This window comes from Ictidomys tridecemlineatus, chromosome 10 (genome assembly GCF_052094955.1).
Source record: "Ictidomys tridecemlineatus isolate mIctTri1 chromosome 10, mIctTri1.hap1, whole genome shotgun sequence".
Classification (NCBI taxonomy): Eukaryota; Metazoa; Chordata; class Mammalia; order Rodentia; family Sciuridae; genus Ictidomys; species Ictidomys tridecemlineatus.
In genome coordinates this window covers 97,992,152-98,014,887 of record NC_135486.1, presented here as the reverse complement: position 1 = coordinate 98,014,887, position 22,736 = coordinate 97,992,152, and the positions used below count along the sequence as shown (strand labels likewise).

The window sequence follows — 22,736 nt, the reverse complement described above, 5'->3', positions numbered from 1 at the left end:
CATGCCCCAAACAGTTCCATAACTGAGTCATGTTTAGCTCTCCATTGTCCATAGAAGTGTGGGCTAAAGATTTTATTTTGGTCAAATGAATCAGAAAGAACACCATCTCTCACCCAGGAAGATGGCTACTGCTGGGCATGCCCTTGAAGGCCTCTGATCCAGGTTCCCTGGGAGGTTGAGGAAGGAGCATAACAAGTTCAAGGATGATCTGGGCAACTTAGACTCTGACTCAAAAAAAAATTTTTTTTTAAAGGAGAGGGTCTGGACATGTAGTTCAGGGGTAGACATCAGGGTTGGGTAAGATGGCTACTATAAACAAATAAATAAAAAGTCACCAGTGGCTGAAAAGACGTGGAAACATTGGAAGGCTCCTCCACTACTGATGGGAACGTAAAATGTTGCAGAAACTGGACAAAACAATATGGTGACTCCTCACAAATTAACAATAGAACTCCCAGAGGATCTAGCAATTCCACCTCTGGAATTGAAAGTCAAAAGATACCAAAAGAATGGAAAGCAGGTTCTCAAAGAGACATGTGTACACTCATGTTCACAGTCGCACTGTTCAGAATCACTGAAATTGGAAAGCAACCTGCAATAGACAGGAGAATGGGCAGAACACAGTATAGATATACGATGGAGCAATATTTTAAAAATTTTTTTTAGTTGTAGATGAACATAATGCCTTTATTTTGTTTATTTTTATGTAGTGCTGAGGATCGAACCCAGTGCCTCATGCATGCTAGGCAATCCCTCTGCTGCTGAGCTCCTAACCCAGCCCCTCAATGGAGTATCATTCCATCTTAAAAAGGAAGGACATTCTGACACATGCCACAGCATGGAAGAACCTTGAGGACATGGTGCTAAACAAAATAAGCCTGTAAGGAAAAGAAAATCACACAGGTGATTCCATTCACCTGAGTGTCCCTAAAGTAACCAAATTCACAGAGACAGAATGCAGAGTGTAGTGGGCCAGGTATGAAGGAAGGGGAGAGATGGGTTAGTGTTTACTGAGGATGATGTGTCAGTTTGGTACGATGGAAAGTGTTCTGTGGATGGATGGTGATGATGGCTGCAAAACAATGTGAATGTACTCAATGCCACTGATCTACACTCTGAAAAATGGCTAAGATGGCCAGGCATGGGAGCACATGCTGTAATCAAGTGACTGGAAAGGCAGAGGCAGAATTGCAAGTTCCAGGGAAATTTAAAATTTATGGTTCAGATATTGGGGTGTCACCCAAAAGCTCAATGTGAGACAATGCCAGAAAGTTTAGAGGTGAAATGATTAGGGATTAAGAATTTTAACCTAATCAGTGCCTTAATGCCCTGATAGAATAAACTGGGTGGAACCTATAGGCAGGTAGGATGTGGCTGAAAGAGGAAGGTCATTGGAGGATGTGCTTTTGGGGTATACATGTTGTCCGTGTTAAGCAAAAGTCTCTCTCTACTTCCTGATATCAAGTCCTGAGCTGCTTTAATCTAGCACAGCCTTCCACCATGAGGTTCTGACTCACCTTGGACCCAGAACAATGGAGTCTGTCATCTAGGGACAGAGATCTCTGAAACCTTGAGCCACAAATAAACTTCTCCACCTCTAATTGTTCTTATCATGTCTTTTGGTCACAGCAGTGAAAAATCTGACTAAAACCCTGTCTCAAACTAAAAAAAAAAAAAAACGAGGGGGGCGGGGATGGGGATGTAGCTTAGTAGAAGAATACCCCTGAGTTCAATCCCCAGTAAGAAAAAAGAAAACAATAAATAAAGGCTAATATGACTAATTGTATATATAAAATACAATTTTATTTACAATTTTAGGTACCAGGGATTAAGCTCAGGGGTCAGGGGCACTCCACCACTGGGCCACATTCCCAGCCCTGTTTTGTATTTTATTTAAGGACAGAGTCTCACTGATTTGCTTAGCACCTCGATTTTGCTGAGACTGGCTTTGAACTCCTAGTCCTCCTGCCTCAGCCTCCTGAGCCGCTGGGATTACAGGCATGTGCCATCGCACTTGGCTGTTTTATATAATATTTCAACCCAATTATTTTTATCCCAATTGTTTTTTATCCCAACTATATATTAAAAAGGACACAGGAAAAAAAAGGGGGGAGTCCAAATACATGCAAGTGAGCAAAGGCCTCTGGCTTTTCACAACTCTCAGTCCCAAATTCCTTAGAAGAAGGTTCTAATTTTATTTTGCTCATTGAGTATCAAATTTTGGATTACTATCTGGTGAATGAACAGCCCTGAACACATCCCCTCTCACTGGGCAGCCAGGCTTCTCCTCATTCTGCCAAGGTGTCCTGTCCCATCTCTTCATTTTCCAGCAGAGGTTTCCTCCCGTCCTTCACTAGGAGGGTGCACATGGGTGAAAAGCAGCCCTACTCATCCTGCTGTCATTCCCCTCCCACTGCAGAGTGGGCGCCTGCAGATTGATATGTGAACTAAGGGACAGAAGGGACACAGATGAGATGAGAAGTGCATGTTTCCTGATTGAAGAGTTGGCTTTCACTCACAGAGGCATTGGGGACTAACAAATTGTGCTGTTTTCCCTGAAATCTGGTTTTTCTAACTGGGGTAGAGCAGGGCTCAGGGGAGCACACCTGTAATCACAGCTTCTTGGGAGGCCCAGGCAGGGAAACAAATTCAGGTTGAAACTAGTTGGAGGTTCATTCTAGATACAAGCCCTGCTTCCTGCATGCTGTTTGCACTGGCATTCCTTATTTACCTTAGTTCCCATCCTTCTAGAAATTCTTTCCTTAGGCCTTTCATGATTCTCTTGCCTTCTCTCCTTTCCAGCTGGGGCTAAGAAACTAACAAACATGGTAACACAAGCCTTAGGAAAACCTCTGCTGAGCAGAATCACAAGGAAGGAACTGGCTGTTTTATTCTTAATCAAGCCATAAATATAATTTTTAAAAATAAGAACCATGTTTTTGTCTTTAAGAGAATTTTTTAATGTTATCTTTAGTAATAAATGACAATAGAATCTATTTTGATATATTTATAAAAACATGGAATATACCTTATTCTAGTCAGGATCCCAGTCTTGTGGATGTACACAATGTTGAGATTCACTCTGGTGTGTTCATACATGTACATAAAAACGTTATGTCAGAAGAATTCCACTGTCTTTCCTATTCCTATCTCCCACCCTTCATTTCCCTGTGTCTAAAACCACTGAATTTCTATTCCCTCACAACTTGTTGTAGGTTAGCATCCATGTATCAGAGAATATCAGTCTTTGGCTCTGGGGAGATTTGACTTAATTCACTTAGCATGATAGTCTCCAGACCCACCCATTTACAAGTGAAGGTCATAAAGTCTTCTTCTTTATAGTTAAGTAATATTCCATTGTGCATATATACCACAATTTCTTTATCCATTCATTTATTAAAGGGCACCTAGTTTCGTTCCATAGCCTAGATATTATGAATTGTGCTTCTATAAACATTGATGTGGCTATATTACTGTAGTATGCTGATTTAAAAACTTTTGGATATATACCAAGGAGTGGGATAACTGGGTCCAATGCTTCCTAGTTTTCTTGAGGACTCTCCATACTTCTTTCCAGAGTGGTTGCACTCCTCAACTGGTATAGAAATGCAGTGTTATATTGAAATAAATCCCCAGTCCAGGCTCACTCCCAATTCAGCCTAGAGTATGTTTCTGGTTCTCAAAAAAGCTTAGGTTTCATTCATAAATTCTAAAGGCTTTCAGTTGCCCTGCTTAACTGGAAATATCTGGGAAGGTGCCCTTGTCTACATTCCTTAGAAACAAAGGATATTTTTTGAAAAAATATTCTGGTTTTGAAGGAGAGTAGTTGGATTGAAGAAGTCTTGGAAGGAAGCCTGGGTCAGAGAATGAGGACCCACCTTATTTTGATCCCACAATGGCCTTGGTATGCCCTTCACCAAATGTGAATGTATTACACATGGTTCTAGTTTGAAATCTCTCATGACATTAAATGGGGAAGTGTTGGCTTTACTAAGAGAGGTACACACATCTCAGTGCACTCTGAGTTTCAGGGAATTCATTTCTGCTGGAGTAAACAGCTAATCAATGAGAGGAACTGATTGAACATACTTAAATCATATGCCACATTTATTGGTTGTAATCCCAAACCAGATTTTCTGAAAACAGTTATATTTCATTTTACTGTTCTTACTTCCACTAATGTAACATCACTACACTGCAAAATTAACTCTGCAAAATGAAGTTCCCAAGGCGTGTTTCTTGATTCTGATACCAAGTGATAGAAAACATTACATCATCCCATATGAAAACATTTTCCTTAGACTCCTTGTTTCTTTCATCTCCTTTGAAAGAGTTATAATCAAGGACTGTTTCAAAGGGTGATTCTTTCTCCTTTCACAAGTCGGGCTCGAAACATCCAAATATCCTGGAAATAACACCAAACAGAATGAGTGTGTGGAACACATCCATTGGCCTATTACCCACAAGAGATTTCTAGGCTTTACAAATGGTTAAATAGGAAAACAATGCTATGGTTATTATATTGATTAATAAATAAACCAGCTTTGAAACTGCAATTAATTCTCTTGCCAAGAATTAAAACAATGCCAACTGCATGGAGTCGGTGGATCCCCAAGCTGTCGGCCTCGCTGATCACAGTAATGCACCAGGGAGGGTAGGCTGTGATGCTGAGTCACAGCAGCTCAAGATCCTTCTCTCGGCTTGCTTTTTATTACTTGCCTGAACCACTTTGAGGTGGCAACTCTGATGAGATCATAGTAGTGAACATGGTACCATGGATACTGGCTTACTTGGGTGTGGGGAGGGGGTACTGGAGATGGAACCGAGGGCCACTCTCCACTGATCCATATCCCCAGGCTTTTTATTTTCCATTTTGAGACAGGGGCTCACTAAATTGCTGAGGCTGGCCTCACTTGCAATCCTCCTGCCTCAGCCAAACTGTGAAGTAGCTGGGATTAGAGGCATGTGCCACAATGCACCCTACTGCATTTATTAATAAAGCAATTGAGACCTTCTAATTTCTTGTTTCTTGTTGAGCAGACAGCAAGGTATTGTGGAAAGAATGATTTCAGAATTAGGCCTGACTTTGAAATCTAGCTCTGTTTCTTAGGCCAGTCTCTGGGTCTTCAATTTATCCTTACAGCAGATGCATTACAGAATGTTCATTGCATTCTGGTGAAGAAAATCAGAAATGGGACATGGAAGTGTTTTAGTTTTATTTTTTAAATATATATTTTTTATTTTTAGTTGGACACAATACCTTTATTTATTTATTTGTATGTGATGCTGAGGATTGAACTGGCAACTCGAATGTGCTAGGTGAGCACTCCACCACTGAGCCACAACTCTGGGCCCATGGAAGTGTTTTTATAAGTTAGAATTATATGAGTTGGTATTGTTATCTATTATTCTATTTCTATTCTAAATATATCCGATAAGCTCTAATTGTGAGGTAACTAAAATATGGGTGGTGTTCATTCAGGACGACCTTTACAAACTTCAAATGTAATGTACACTCCAGGACCCCTCAGCTACCAAAATTCATGGGTGCTCATGTCCCTACAATAAAATAACCTCTGTTCATCCTCCCATATATTTTAAATCACCCCTAGATTACTTATAGCACCTGGTACAATAGAAACATGAAGTAGTTGTTAGGCTGTATTACATAGAAAATAATGATTTTTAAAATGTCTATATATGTTTAATACAGATGCAATTTTTTTCAAACATTGTTTAATATTCTGAATATTTTTCCAAATTTCAGTTGGTTTAATCCCCAATCGTGGAGTATTTTCAAACAAGGGACACATTTGTAGATTCTAAAGAGAGAAGCAAGATTCTCCACCCTCAAAACCTGTTCTGAATGTTCCCAATGGCACTGTAGCATCTCACTGGTGTGCACTGACCTACAGATTCCTGGATGGACTAGAGTTATCATCACACTTAGTCTTTTGATAGTATATGCCCATACTATCATTATCTCATACAAATAAAGTAAAATAGGAATAACTTCTTAGTTCAGAACCTAAACTGTGTGTTTTCTATAAAGTGAAGGTTTTTTTTTTAATGGCTTTGATTGCTAATTTGTCTATTGCTCTTTAGTGGCCTTGAATGTCCACTATTTAGAAACAAATACTTTGCAAGTGATGTGTACAATTGGGAAAGCACATGAAATGCTGTCTAATGCCCTTCATCCATAAGCATTACTCCATCTCTGCTCTAGATGCAAATTTACCAAAAGCAACACTGGCTCCAGAATTGCTCCCTGAAGTCTTACAGGATTGCCTAATGAAACTATTCTTTACCAAGAAGAAAGGCCTGATTGAAGTCCCAAAACTTTGTTTGTTCCTATGCATTCAGAATTCCCATTTCCTTCATTTCAAATTAAATTAGGTATTAAATAAGCATGCGAAGACAAGAAACTTCAGACATTTTACTTGGTTATTTCATGCAAGTGTACCTTCAAGTCTAAGCCACTGTCACTTCCATATAATTTATCTGCTATTCCCATAGCTTCTTTCTCAACGTGTTCTTGACTGGTGCCCTTCACATCAATGTAGTGGCAATCAGAACTGGCAAAATGGCAGGAAATTGCCTGTACAGAGTGAACAATTGAGAATGGAGAAAAGCATCCTATGAATGCCAACAACCACGCTAGGAGTTCTCCTTTCAGGGAGTCCATTCTTCTGCCCAGGAGTTGACTAGTCAACTACCTGGCCCTCCGTGGCATCCTAAATCTGTCACTTTCAAGGTGGGCCTCTCCCTCTTGCTCTCCCACCTAAAGGCTAATTAGAAATGACTAAAGAGTCTTTTACCTAATTATTTATTTTTTAAAGATATATATAGGACAGGCAGCATAATTATCTAAGTAACAGATATTCACATTTCTAAGCATTTAAAGTTTTCTTTAAAGTCTATTTTCTGTGCAGACCCTGTGCTAGACAAAGCCACATCAAGACACAAGGCGTAAGGAAAATTGTGTACTTCTACACCCATGTTGTTAGGAAATAATTGTAAATGTTCTTCCAGAACATTAAAATCAGTGAAAATATGGAAATATTGCAAAGTGACTATATTACAAATCATCACTATTTGCATCTTTGTGCTTGCACTTCCATACTTAACACGGCCAGAGGGTTATGCTAGTGTGGGTACTTCCTGTCTTTTATTTAAATTTTTGACATTGTACACAGCATGGATTTTTTTGCATTAATTTTGATTTAGTAAAACAGCATTTAACTTGATGGCTGACATTTTGGTAGCCCCTTCAATTTTATCCTCAGGCTCTGCCCCTATTGGTATCAACTTGTACCAGGCCCTAGTGAGCCTGGTGCAAATATAAATGAATAAAGCCTGCAACCCTATACTTGGGGTTAGAACAGGGATCAGTGGGAACCAGGGGACAAACTGAAAACCCCACTGAATCTTAAAGGAGCCTCAATATTATGGACAACCTTGTTACCATGAGGAAAGTGAGCCCACAATACTCTAAGATCTGCTGAATTTGAGACAAGTGAGAAATCAGGGAAATTGTAATGAATTCTGTCAATTTTTAAATGTCAGTGACAAAATTATTTAATTTAAAACACTGAGATTGAAGGGGGATAAATATGTGCAGACAATTCAGAACCTTTGCTTAGGACCAATATTGTTTTTCCAAGTTAATAAGGATATTCTATAATAATAAAGATATTCTAAATTTGCTTCTTGTTCTTGTTACCCTGAGCAATATAAATCCAAATGTGATTATTTGAGTATTTTAGTCATTGTTTTAACTTAAGAAAACAGAAACTGTGTACTGCAAGGTGAGCCACTGCTCTGAAGGAATTCCACAAATGACCAAGATTCATAAGTAACAGGTTTAGGATCCTGATGGTACCTGGCTTCTGACTGAGTAGAGAAAAAAAAAAAATGTACAAGGAAGGCAAATATTCTTCCTGGTTAACAAACTGAAAAAAATAGTCCAGTTTAGTGAAAAGTCATAAATCTTTTATGTGCTAATATACCTATGATTTTCTGTTCTGAACCCATTCATCTTTCAAAACTAAAGCAACATGGATGCATACTTTCCGGAATCCTTGAGTTTGATTCCGACCAGATCCATGGATGAGCAATGGGTGGAAGAAAACAGTGTCTCCCTTCTCCATCACAAGGTGCACTGGGGCATGGTCCTGGTCATAGTCCTGGATCCCATAGTAGAAAATGTTAACTCCACCCTGAAACACACAAGATAGGCAAAGTCTGGAGAAAGCAACAAAATGAACACTTTGTGTATGACTTGGTAGGGACAGCAAGGGTTCTCTGACTTCTTTTAAGAGGAAGACTTATCTAAATTAAATTATTAATTATAAAAAATGCAAAAAAGTCTGTCATATTTCTGGGTTATTAAACATCATCTGCTGCAGGTACATGGTACACACCTGTGATCCCAGCTACTTGGGAGGCTGAGGCCAGGCATCATAAGTTCAGGGCAGAATAGCAAACTTAGCCAGACTTTGTCTTAAATTAAGATTTTTACAAAGGACTAGAGATGTAGCTCAGTGGTGGAGGGCTTGCCTAGCATGTGCAAGGCCCTGGGTTTGAACCCCAGCAATGCAACAAATTAAAGTCCATATATTAAATTCATTGTTTTTTATATTAAAATCATTTTTTAAACAAATGAACCAAATTGGAAATTTACCTACCCTTCCTCATTGAATTATAAACAATCTAGATCAGTTCTGCCTCTTGTGGTGAATGCAGGTGAACACCTTTCTCTTAGGCATTGACAGCCTCAATTTTCACATCCTTGCCGCAGCCTGACATTCTCCTCACCTAGAACTTTGTTCACATCATTCTTGTATTACTCAGGGTATTTTGAAGAGGCTAATTATTCTCCCCAAACCAAGTACAGAACATTCTCAATTTTTCTAAGTTCAAAGGAATTATATCATATTCAGAATAAAAAGAGAATAGTAAGTTTAAACACTGTAAATTTGATAACTATTTCCAAAAGTAGTCTTAACTCCAGGAAATGTGTATGTATGTCCTTATTATACAAATTGAAGTAAGAAGTGACTACAGTTGATGAGCCTTTATGCATCTGGGCAGAAGTGTCCCATTCCAATGGGGAATAATCATTTTCCTACTGCACAATATTGTGACTTTGACTCTGTGTCCTTCTTTCCTGGCCAAGTGCATATTGGCCCCTGCTAAGCTAAGCAGACCTTCCACTGCCACTGCTGTGAATCTCAGCAGCATCTCAGACACCAGTCTGCTCCCATAGCCATTCCCTTCTGCTCAATAAGCCTCCTTAGGATTGCACCAACTCTTGCCTATCCCTGAACTTAACTGATGAATTTCACCATTTCCACTTATATATATGGATTCAAACTCAAATATTTCCACAGAACAAAATCAGTAGTGCAAGAATTCGGAGAGAAAAGCCCTTGAAGCCACAGCCTTCATTTCCTACAGAAGCACGACTCAGTCTCCTTGCTCACCACAGCTGCCCTTTCCATTCTGACCATCATCAGGGATTTCAGGATCTTCTGGTCTGGTGTCATCAAAAAGGCTGAGAATCTACTCTCTGATTTTGCTGCCTCTGAGCTCCTACACCTCCTGGGAATCATGAATCATACCTCAGACCTGAGATCATATTCTTGAACAATGGATAAGACCTTGCCATTCATGGGTGCAGAAGCACATAATAGCTCCCCAGCACCAACATTTGAATGGATAAACCAACCATTGTTCAGCCATGTCACTGAACGGAAAGGAACAACCTATTGAGACTGTCAGCTTTGTTGAATCTCAAAGTAAATAAGCTGAGCAACAGCAACCATTCCAAAAAAAAAAGTGTATGCCACATGATTATATCTATATGACATTTTATAAAATGCAAACTAATCTCTAGGAACAGAAATCAGCTGAGTGGTTGCCTGGGGAGGAGGTGGAAAATATTCCCTTCATTGTGGTTCCAGGTGTGTGTGTGTGTGTGTGTGTGTGTGTGTGTGTGTGTGTGTCAAAATGATCAAATTATACATTGAAAATATGTACTATTATATGATACTTACACCTCAAAAATTCTTTCGTTAGAAATAAAAGCTCTTCCACTTTCCTAAAAAGGAAAGGACCCCATTCTCTCCATGTAACCTACAGGTGTTAAAGTCATTTTGAATCAGGTCCTGAAAGGCCTTCTCAGGTTCTCTTCCCCTTCTACTCTCCAAAATGTGCCTCAGCCCCCAGCCCATCTGATCTGAGAATGCCTTCCATATTTCATGTTCATTAGCCAGGTTCCACTTGCCCTTGACCCTGATGCCTCCAAGGAGATTTTTTGTGATAGGAAATTCTACCTTGTCCTTTAAGGCTCAGCTCAATCACCACCTCCCACCCCTGAGCATTTTTCTAGTCTTCACAGGTGCACAGAGATAATCCCTCCCTCCCTTCTTCTACTCTGAGAGCCTTCAGTCAGTGGGCACTTCACACACACCAGAGTTGAAGGGTTTATGCCTGACCTCTGCCATTAGGCCTCACCATCTCAGATCCTAGACAGCTCCTACCTAAGTCTCCACACTGGCTGGCTTTCAAGCTCATGTTAAAAGAACAAATCAGGGCTGGGGATGTGGCTCAAGTGGTAGTGCGCTCGCCTGGCATGCGTGCGGCCTGGGTTCGATCCTCAGCACCACATACCAACAAAGATGTTGTGTCCACCGAGAACTAAAATAAATAAATAAGTTCTCTCTCTCTCTCTCCCCTCTCCTCTCTCTATAAAAAAAAAAAAAAGAAAGAAAGAACAAATCAAATGAATACTTTATGTGATGTCCTTGAACTTCCCCTGATCCTAATTGCAAATTTCAGGACAATGCTTTGCTGAGAAAGGAAAGCAGTCTCATTTCTAAGCTTTTTGCACCTTAAGTGAAATAACAACAATGAAAGAGATTCTGATCCAGACTCAGTGGTCCCAAAGACCTACCTCCCACTGTGGGTATTCATGTGGCTTCAGGGGAAGTTTGTGAGTGCCTGGGAGGACAGCCAGACAGCCAGCCATTGTTCTGGTCAATGTGCTCCATAGCGGTCCAAGCACAAACAATGTGATTGCTGGGCCTGAAGGGGAAAAAGTGCAGATCCTGGTGCAAGGGGTGCCGGGAAGTCTTCCTGCCTGAAATGAGACTGCTGTCAAAAGGAGCTTAAACCTCACAATTCTTATTCTATGCCAGAATAAACAACACATTACCTTTCCCTGCAAAAAAAAAAAAAAAGTACTGTGGAAAATCATTCCCAATAGACAAGCACTAAAGTAAAATATTGAGTCAACATGGAGCACTTTCTTCTGATTTACTGGCCGCTGGGTGCTTACATTCTTTTCTAGGAAGTTGCATATACTCCATCATCTCTGCTGTGCCTTATTTCTTCGTCACTCTGGATTTGGCACAGAGCTAGCATACAAAAGGATTTTTTAAAAATTTAAAAACCGAATGAATTAAATTAAAGAGAATGTTACTGATTCAAATTTGAGGTTCCCTTCTAAGTGGCTAATGCTACAAACAGTTTTCTTAGAGGTCTTAATTCAAAGACAATAGACATCCTCTGTGTAGTTATTGACTACTCAGAACCACTGACCATATAAACATTTTCCTCATCTTTGATTTTAGAATTTGGTTCCCTCAAAATCTCATCGCACCAAGCAGGACATCCAAGGAGGAAAACACTGTGCTTCAGTCCTATCAAATAAACCTCTCCCAGCTGTCAAAAGAAAGAAAAAGTAGAAAAGGATACAGCCCTCTTGACTGATTTCTGCTGCCTGATACAGAAAAATCTCTGAGTGTGGTCCAAGAGTCACCTGCAGGTGGAATCTCTGGGCACGGGTATTAAAATGCAGACATTTGGGATCTACTTCAGAATCAGTGTCTCCATGAGGACTTAGAATCTAGGTTTTGGCAAGCACAAGGCACCACGAGCACTTAAGTGTGACTTGTAGTAACAGCTTTCATCCTGTTAGTAAAAATGATGTCTTCAGATCAGGAATGCAGAATCCATGTGATCCTGGCTAAGAATGGTTGGTGAAGATCACAGATGTTGAATAGAGGGAGTCTATGACATAATAATAGTCATGTTTCTCAACCTACCTTTCCAGGGAGCCAGTCATCTGAAAATTTAGCAATAACCCTATAATCAACATCTGAAATCACTATTACACTTCAAAGTTGATATAACATGAGATATTTAAGTCTTATACAAAAGCACCCACATTCACTCACCCAGAGTTTGACAGTTACACCATGACCAGATCTAGAACAACAACTCTACATGTTTTAATTAAAGAATCTTTTTTTTTTCTTGCTTCTCTTTAACAATAAGAGCCCTTTACCCATATCTGGAGGTTTGTTTATCAGCATTGTGTGCATGGCCATGATATTGGGTCCAGTGAAGCACTCCACATACTTCAGAACCTGAGTAAAGGAAGAAGAAAGAAGAACAATCTCATTGGAAATTAGAACTATAGGCAAGAGGCATAAAGTATCCACACAAGAACCCAAAAGACAACAATTTAAATACCAATTGGTATTTCACAATCATGAAATATAGTGTTGAATGTCCAACACTACAAATTAAATGGAACTGTTCTGAGAAAGCATGGAATATAATCCAATAAGTCTGGCCATTCTCTGAATCTCTTCCCTGAGTTTAATGAACAAGGCAGAATAATGGCCAGTACAGGGACCAAGGACAAAAAAAGCAGCCCCCTATACGCATAGGGTCCTAGTCTCATGAGAAGAAAGGAAAATAGAAAATGTGAACATCATGGATGGTAGTGCTTCATCTAACACAATTTGCCTCTGGCTTCAAATTCTATCTGTGACCACCTGCAGACTTCCATTCCCATCATCATAGCATCAGAGATGGAAAGCACAGATGGTCATAGGTCATTTCCCCTGGGCCTTCTCTCTTGAGTGCTGGGCAGGATATCCCAGGTGTTTACCTGGGCAGTCTGTCTTCAGGAGTCAAACACTCTGACAGCATCTGCTATATGGAAAGTCTCTTTCAAAAACATTTTAAACAAGTGGTTAGGAAACCACGGTTCTAAAAGGTGGGAGTGAACAAACACACTTGAGGATGCAGGACCTAATTCCAGAAGAATGCACCAAGAGCAAGGCAGGCTGAGTAGAGAGACACTGTTTCCCATGTTGTGCCCTTCTGATTTGCTTGGATACTTTTAGATATATCAATTACTATTAAAGAAGAAGAAATTTTTAAAAATAACTAACTCATGGCTGTTATCCCAGCAGATTGGGAGGCTGAAGCAGAAAAATCATAGGTTCAAGGCCAGCCTCAACCACAGTATGACCATTTCTCAAAACAAAGAGTAAAAAGAGTTGGGAGTGTGGTTGAAAGATATAGTGCCCCAGAGTTCAATTCTTAGTACCACAAATAAATCAAATTAAATAAAAAATAAATTAAGTTTAAAAGAAATTCATTCAACTGACCCAATTTATGAAATACATTAAGAAGTCAATACATTTACAAATTACAGCCTCACAATTTCACCCCTGTTCATATTGAGCCTTAGAAGCGCTCTTTCTATTCAAATCAGAATTTGTCTTTCCCCCCAAAAAAAGATAATTAGCACACTTCACAGAAGCGTTTGTTAGTCTTGGTGCTATTGGTATCTTGGTTGGGTCAAGTCTTGGGGAGAGAGCTCCTCTGTGCATCATGGGATCTCAGGTCCTATTATCAGCATCCTTGGTCCCTACCCACTAGAAGCCACTAGTGCACCCACTATGCAGTTACCATCACCAGGAAAGTCTTGAGACATTGTCAGTATCCATTGGGAGGCAAAATCACCTCCAGCTGAGACCCACCACTCTAGTCTTCCATGTGTAGGAAGGGGTTAGATTCACACAACCAGGGGATCTTGGGGCAGACCTGCAAGCTGTCTATGAAGGAGAAATCAAACCAAGAGCAAGTCTCTAACCTCTGGGAGAGTGCAGTATCTGAAGAGCTCCTTATCTTCCTGGTAATCTTGAATCCTTGCAATTGTTTTCTCACTTGGTATATCCTCTGATTCCACAGAGGACACATCTCTTATTATAATGAGTCCTGCAGGTTTGGACTCCTCGCTGCAGATCTTTTCAAATGCAACCCTAGAAAATTAAATTTACAAATAACGTCATGACATCTGCTCCATACCTCTGGTTGGCCCTGACCTGTGCAAAGATTTACAGATTCAGGAACAGTTTCTCTCTGCTAAGTCAGTCCTCAGGCCTAGTAGAGGGAGGAGAAAATGGCCAACTGAGAAGTCCTGGCCTCCTGGCCTCCTGCAATAATGAAAGAAGCAAGGGGGGGTGGTGGATATAGCTCAGTCTATTGCTTCCTCACATGCACAAGGCCCTAGGTTCAATCCTCAGCACCACCAAAACAAAAAAAAATACAAAAAACTGAGAATATTGCTTTGCTTAACATACCAGTGGTGATATAGTTTTCTGGTACCATTGTAATAATACAGGCTGAATATCCCTTATCTAAAATACTTAGAACTAACATCAGGTATTTTTGGATCTTAGAATATTGACATATACAAAATGAGCTGGTTGTGGTGGAACATGCTGTAAATCCCAGAGACTCAGGAGGTGAGGCTGCAGGATAGTAAATTTAAAGCCAGTCTATTCAATTTAGCAAGACTCTGTCTCAAAATAAACTGAACAAAGGGATGGGGGTGGAACTTCCTGGATTCAACTCCAAGCACTAAAAATAATAATAATCTTAATAACAAAATATAATAATGAGATATCTGGAAGATGACACCTAAGTGTCATCACAAAATGACTCTGTGTCTCCTCTATACCTCATAAACACAGCTTGAAGATAATTTTATACAATATTTTTAGTGTGTCTGTGTTGTGACCATGACCATCATATGAGCCAGGTGTGGAATTTTCCCCTTTTGACATCATCTTGGTGTTCAATAGTTTGGATACTGGTTTTCTGATAAGTGATGCTTGGCCTTTAATAGCAAATACTCCTGTAGCACCTACCTGATGCCACATATTTTACCTTTTCTCTCCTATCAACAATGCTAGGAGATCAGTGTTATTACTATGACCATTTTACAGAGGAGTACACACATGTATAGAAAACTATGGTGACGATATGGGACATGCCATGTTAAGTGGTAGAGCTGAGATTGAGGCCAGAAAGTCTGCCTCCAGAACCCATGCTCATAAACACATCTCAACAGACCACATCACTCAAAAGTATCTAAACATGCAGAGGCTAATCTAACTTGTAATCCCACTGCATACATGTAATACAATGTTTACAAATTTTTATGTAGAATTACAATGATACATAATGTTGGGATTCCATGTGATAGATTCACACCTGCACAGAGCATCAGTTGGTCAGTTTCATTCCCCAGCACCTCTCCTTTCCCTCCCTTCCTCCATCCCATGGACATCTTTCTTGTATCTACTGATCTCCCTTCTGTTTTCTCGAGAGCCCTTTTTTACTTATGTCTCTCTAGTTTCCACACAGGAGAGAAAACAATGACTTTTGACTCTGAGTCGACCTTACTGTGCTTAACATGATGTTCTCCAATTCTATGCATTTTCCTGAAAATGACACAATCGCCATAACATATTTTTTGTAAAATAAGCAAGAGTATTTCTGCACCTAAAGCGTTGAATATCAGCATCAGATACTAGATTTTTAATAACAAGAAATCCATTTTCTTCATAAAATTGTCTCTGTTCCAGGCTCAGCACATTATTATCCAAACTATACCTATAGGAGAAAAAGGCGCCAAATTAGTCCAAATTTTAAATTACAATGCAAAATTATGTGCCAAGAACCCCCCAAAAATGTTCATATTCTTTGATCCAATACTTCTAATTGTAGAACTTTAACAAAATAATCTTAAAATATTTGAAAAACTTCAGGTCCAAAACATTAAAAATGCTCACAAAATGTACATTAATTGAAGAAAAATTAACTAATGATATTATATCCACTTGATGCATTAAAAGTAAAGGACAAAAGAGTAGTGACAATGCATGCACATTATAATAAAATATGATTACAATGATATAAACACATCACTATTTGTGAAAAGGAGACTATTGAGAAATACATCAAAAAAGATTTTGGCAGTAATTGCATTTCAATAATGGAATTATAAATGATTGTTTAAAAATTCCCTCTATTTCTCTAATTTTGAATTTTTCCTAGAATGTATATGATTTTTCAGTTGGGGAACTAATTTAATAAATTTTATGTTTTCAATTTAATCAATATATTCTCAAAAGTCATTAAAGTAACAAAAACCAAATGAGGGTACAACAAACAAGCAAATGCAAATCACTCATCTCTTAAGATGAAATTTGGCTATAACAATATTTATAAAAGTCAAAGTATTCCCCTTAAAGGTGATTTAAGATAATGAACCTGGATAGTGGTTCAGGCCTATTATCTCAGTGATTCAGGAGACTGAGGGAGGAGGATGACAATTTCTAAACCAGCTGCAGAAACTTAGCGCTGGCAAGATTCTAAGCATCTTACACAGACCCTGTCCCAAAATAAAAAATAAAAAGGACTGGGGATATAGCTCAGTACTAAACCACCATGGGTTCAATCTACAGTGTTATAATAATAATAATAATAATAATAATAATAAACCTGCCAGGTGTGGCAGTACATACTTATAATTCCAGCTACTCAAGAAGCTGAGGCAGGAAGATTGCCTGAACTCTGGAGTGCAAAACAACCTAGGCAACATAGCAAGATCCACAACTCAAAAAAAAAAAAAAAAATTAAAAAAAAAAAGAAGAGGAAAAAGCAGAAGAAAAAAAGAGAAAATATAATGTATATATGTAAACCAAAAAATTAGCTAATATTTCAGTTTAATCAAACTACAAACTAATTTAGTTGGGATAATTTGTGGTTGCATTTTCAAAACTCAGATTATACATTTTCTGGTATAATCTGTAAGGACTAGAAATTATTTTTTAAGAATAAATATTGAAAATTAAAGTCAAAGTCTTCAAAAGTATCCACAATTCTACTAATTAGAACAAATCCTGGAAATAGAGAATGTGTATAATAAATTTTAATCAGGCAACCTATTACATTGTATATTGTATCCAAGTTACCACTGGATACATATAGTAGAGTTACCAGTTAAAATTATTTCTACTTACTGGAATTGCTCAGGATGGAAATTTGCAGAGGTAATCTTTCCTGAAGTGCGGTGAGCTACCTAGGATGTGAAGTAAGGCAAAAAAAAAAAAAAAAAGTAAAATTTGGGAGTCAAACTTGTCTAGAAACAACCATTTTCTCTGGGGAGGTTCTCACAAGAAAGGAGTTCCCTAAACAGGCACCAGTGTTCAGGTTTCCCACATCACCCTGACAGGTACACACTGCTGCTTTAAGTCCTTTCATTTACATCACTTTGTCTCATTGTCACAATAATCTGAGGAGGTGGCAGATATATTAGGGGTTTTATAGTCATTCCTGCTGTTGCACTAGGAAACGTGGGCTTGGAGAGCTCAGTAACTGGCCAAGGTCACCCAGAGAAGAATGGCTGAGCCAGGACAGAACTCACACTCTGCTTCAAGGCTTCAGTCTGTCTTAATCCATGTGATTTACTTCACCTAACCACTAAACAAATACAAACCCAAAGGTTCAAACCTGGAAGTAAAGACAGAACATAGTTATTCACAAAAAGTATTTTATTGAGTTGGGCTTCAGTTCAAAATATTAGAAAGTCTGGGTGGTCATTCAATGGGAGGATGGGAGTCCATAAAATAAACAATGACTCCAATTTGAGTATGAACCCCACAGTATAATTTTAAAATATCTGTAAGGACTAGAAATTATTTTTTATAAGATCACTTTTCCATTCTATAACTACAGATTATTGACACAGCATCTCATGGTTTCTATTATTTTCTCATTGTTTCTTTAGCTAAAACAGTTCCTTTCAAAGTGTCACTTTTCATAAACAGGTTATCATTTCTTAAATGAAGTCTCTAAGGAATGTGGAGACAGTATCATAGTCCAGGAGGGATGCAAGCCAAGAGTCAGAATTATGAGTTCCTGTCTGCTCTATCAGAGGCAGAAGGTTTGACGCCCGGGAACAACCACTCTCAGCAATTTGTCATTGCCAAGATATTCAGTTTTCAGACTCTAGCCAATGTTCTTGGTGCCTCTCCACTATTCCTCCAGCATGTTTTTTTGTTATTATTGTTCTTGGGGAAATTTTAATAAAGTGGAAATGTTTATAATCTAAAGTTAGGTGAAAACATTGGATGCAAAAACCTCATACAGTATAATCCTGGTTTTGTAATACCTATGCAAATGATGGAAAACACTAAAAAGTTTACCAATGAATTGTGACTGGTAGAACAATGAGTTATATGTCTCTAATTTCCCCCTTTCTACATATCTTCTTTAAAAAATAAATATGACATTTTATACATCAAAAATGATGAGTCCTTATTCCAAAATTCACCTTCCTAAGAAACAATGAAGGCTGGAGAAAAACTGTCACAAAACTTCCAGAAACCTAATAAGACTAAAGGAAATTCACTGCAAATCTTAGCCAGTGCTATCCAAGATTATAGCCATCAGGCTGCTCTGCCTATTTAAGTTGAAATTAATTCAATGTCAGATACTGTCCCTGAATTGCGCTAGTCCCATTTCAATGGCTCAATAGATACATGTCCAGTCATAGAATATTCCATCATTGCAGAAAGCCATGTTAAACAGTGCTCCTATAGAAAACAGCCATGAAAAAAAGAATCTCTAAATTCAGGGAGGGAAAACAAAGCATTGAGACACTGAACAAAGAAACCCTAATTAAACTTCTAAATATCCCACTGTATTGGTGACTCTCAAAATCTAGGCTGCATCACAAATGTAACGGATAAAGGACACCTAAGGGCATCATCCTAGATTCTGATTCAGCAACTTTGGAGTTGAGTTGAGCCATAGAATTTGCATTCCCCACCCTCCTGGGATGAAACCCAGGGCCCTGCAGTACTTGGCAAGCCCTCTGCCACTGAGTTAAACAAACTGAGCTACACCTGCCCAGAAGAAGTCCTTTTCTAACCACTTCTTCTGACAAGTTTCCAGGGGATGCAGAAGACACTGCTGCATGGACCACACTATGACAAACACTGGTTTAGTTAAATGATCTTGGTCTAGATTTTTAATTTCTCCTAGACTCTGTTACTCACTTGTAAAATGAGCTGACATCCTCACCTGGGGTCTCTTTATCATTTTATGGACAAAGTCTAAACTTTCAATGTTATCCCACATGGCTGCTTGGAAACCCAGTGGGAAGAGCAACACTGAAAGTCCAAGAAGCAGCTGTGATAATCAACCTTAGGAGAGATGTCAGGATGTTAACATAAAGCAGAAGAGAGGATACTGGCTTAAGGAAAAACTCCATGCAGTATCTACAGAGCTTCCAAAAGTGTGCCCTGAATGGGCAGGCAAAGCAGTTCAGGAAGCCGATTGGATTGGCAGGTCTATTCATAGTACCCTATTTCTGGGTCTGCTCCTTCCCTACAAGCCTGGCACACAAATTCCTTCTGGGATTCACTTCTGAAGACAAGGACTAAATCCTTGTCTAAATCCTTTTCCTAGATATCAGCTTAGGACTCTGCCAGGGTCCCCAAGCCACCAGAGGCTGCTACAGAGCCCAGAGCTCCCCTAGGAAGCTCCCCTAGGAAGCTCCCAAGCACAGGTTGGGGCAAGGTTCCACCTCCGGGGGTTGTCCCAGTGTGTCCAGCTCCCACCCCTTCAGAGGACTGTCATCCCCTCTTGAGAGGAGGACAGATGTCTGGCCCCTAGGTCCCTCCCAAGTAGCTCTGTGCTCCTGTTTAATGTGACTGCCCTCGGGCATTTCTTGGTCTCCAAGCATTCTTAGAGGTCTTGCACACCACGAACAAAAAAAATAACAAGGCAGATGACCATGGCAAGGCCTCCCCAACCTCCCCTCTTCACGAAGCAACAAACAGTAGGCCCTAAGAAGTACCAGAAAGGTGGAGCCACGCGCAATAGCGGCCACGGAGACCAGGACAGTCCCCTACCCAATACCCGGGGAAAGATGCCTTTGGGGTAGTGGGGGGCCACCAGCGCCTAGAGATCCAACCCCGCTCCCTCCCAGGCCGCCTTTTGAGATGTAACTTTCGGGGGATAGTAGCGCGGAGGGGCGCGCAGGGCAAGAGAAGGGGCTGTCCTGAGACCGGGAGGCCACCACAGCGGCCCTCGTCAACCTGCTGTGCCCCAACTGGGTGGCGCGAGTCCACCTCACCCCAAAGGATACCACTGCCCGAACCGAGGAACCGCCAAGGTGCCCCAAAATCCTCCGCAGACGAGCAGCAGCGCGAGTCTGCTCCATGGCGGCGGCGAGTAGGGCCACTGTCACACTTCATTCCCGGGCCACCCCTCCTCCCGGAGATAAAGGAACAAGGTGGCGCCCCACACACACACCGCACCCCCCAGAGCTCCGCCTCTCGGGCCGGCCAGCTGGGGATGACCGAGACGCCCAAGGCCAACTGTTCAGCGCGGGGCGGGGTGGGGTGGGGGGACCCTGGGGACAACTGAGACGCCCAGGCCACCTGTTCAGCGCGGGGTGGGGTGGGGACCCTGCCACCAGGGCACCTTCTTCTCATGTGGCCTATTTCTGATCCGCGGGGACCCTCCCTGCTTCACTTGTGCAACACTCTTAACTTCAGGGCTTCAGTCTGTCTACAGCCATCCTCGTGATTGTTCTTGCCACTACTAAACCAGTAAAATTCAAATGTTTATCCCTAAAAAATCGTTAGTGCTGTTCAAAAGAGACTTAATTTAGTGCAAGTCCAGCCCAAAATACTAGTTTGGCTGGTCCTTTTTACTTTTACGTGTATGAAATAAACGACTCCCAGAAAAGTCTAATACTGTCAAGCAGAATTTAAATTTTCTTACAGGATTAAAAATAAGATCTTTTAAAGTAGAATCTTTCTGTAAGATCTCTTGGTCATGTCTTGTTGTAAGATCTACAGATGATTGACATTGCATCTGCCCTCTTTTTTCTCCACATTTTTTCATTGTTTCTTTACCATGGAATTACTTAAAGAATGTTGTTCCTGTTTTGTTTGTTTGTTTTTGTGGTGCTGGGGATTGAACCCAGGGCCTTGTGCATGGAGGCAAGCACTCTACCAATTGAGCTCTATCCCCAGCCCCAGAATGTTGTTCTTTGTAAACTTGTTATCATTTCTTTAATGAAATCTTTATATAATTTGTTACAGTGCCTTTGTGCACTATGACCATCAGCCCATCAGATACTTCCTGTTTATCCAGAGGGTGTTCAGATGGTTCCCAAAAGGACAGTGGAATGCAAATTCTGTGTGGTGCCCAACAGCATCCTGGATGATCCAAAGTTATTAAACTCAGTCTTTTGGGGGAAGGGGCATTCCTGTACTATCATTGTCTCAAGCAAATAAAATAAGAATAGCTTCTTGGATCAGAGGATAAAATGTGTGTATTCTACAAAATGAAGAACTGCCTTGATTGATAATTTGTCTATTGCTCATCAGCCTCCTGGGCCCAGAGTTCTCTACTTAAAAACAAATACTTAACTGGGCACAGTGGTGCAAGCCTGTAACCCCAGCGGCTTCTCTGCTTCTCCAGAGGCTGGGGGTGGGGGGGTGGTGGTGTTCAAAGCCAGCCTCAGCAAAAGGGAGGTGCTGAGCAACTCAGTGAGACCCTGTCTCCAAATAAAATACAAAATAGGGTTGAGAGTATGGCTCAGTGGCCAAGTGCCCCTGGGTTCAGTCCTTAGTACCCAAAATAAATAAATATATACATATTTTACAACAGATGTGTATCAATTAGGAAAGCACATGAAACATTGGCTAAAGCCCCTCATCAATAAGCATTACTGGGCCAGATTTGTGACTCAACAGTAGAGCATTGGTCTAGCACATGTGAGGACCTGGGTTTGATCCTCAGCACCACATAAAAATAAATAAATAAAATAAAGGTATTGTGTCCATCTACAACTAAAAATAAAAAATAAAAACAATAAGCCTTACTGGCCTTTCATCTGTGCCCCTTGCACACTATGCCTCCCATAAAACTCCAGATGCAAATTTACCAAAAGCAACTCTGGCTCCAGAATTGCTCTCTGGAGTCTGACTGAATTGCCTAATGGAAATATTCTTTATCAAGAAAAGAGGCCTATTGAAGTCTCAGACCTTCATATTTGCTCCTGTGTCTTCAAAAGGATCCATGTCCTTCATTTCAAATTTAATCAGGAATTAATTAAGCATGTGAAGACAAGAAATTTCAGAAATCTTTGCTTGGTTATCTCATACAAGTGTACCTTCAAGTCTATGCTACTTTCAGCACTGGAGAATTTAATCAGCTCTTTCTATAATTTCTTCTTCAATATTTTCTTGACTGGTGCCATTCATGTCATTGTAGTGGCAATTGACATTGGAGAAATGGTAGGGGATTGTCTGTGCAGAGTGAACAACTGATATTTTTATGTGGTGCTAGGATCGAACCCAGCACCCCTCGCATGCCAGGCGAGCACGCTACCATGCTTTATTTTAAAAATAAAATAAAGATGTTATGTCCACCAAAAACTAAAAAATAAATATTAAAGAAATTCTCTCTCTCTCTCTCTCTAAAAAAAAAGACATAGACTGTCATATTGGATTTTAAAAAGAGATCCAACAATATGCTGCCTTCAAGAGATTCATCCC

The 22,736-nt window shown here is 40.1% G+C and overlaps 1 pseudogene across 1 annotated transcript; it reads right to left on the bottom strand.

Moving 5' to 3' along the window:
• Positions 1-3,496: 3,496 nt before the first annotated feature.
• LOC101958596 (phytanoyl-CoA dioxygenase, peroxisomal-like) lies at positions 3,497-22,374 on the bottom strand (annotated as a pseudogene). Its single transcript, XR_013426745.1, has 10 exons — positions 20,607-22,374; positions 20,300-20,543; positions 17,178-17,236; positions 15,655-15,765; positions 13,958-14,126; positions 12,353-12,434; positions 10,958-11,143; positions 8,070-8,219; positions 6,464-6,598; positions 3,497-4,405 (listed from the first exon to the last, which is right to left on the bottom strand). The product of XR_013426745.1 is annotated as a phytanoyl-CoA dioxygenase, peroxisomal-like (transcript).
• Positions 22,375-22,736: the final 362 nt, after the last annotated feature.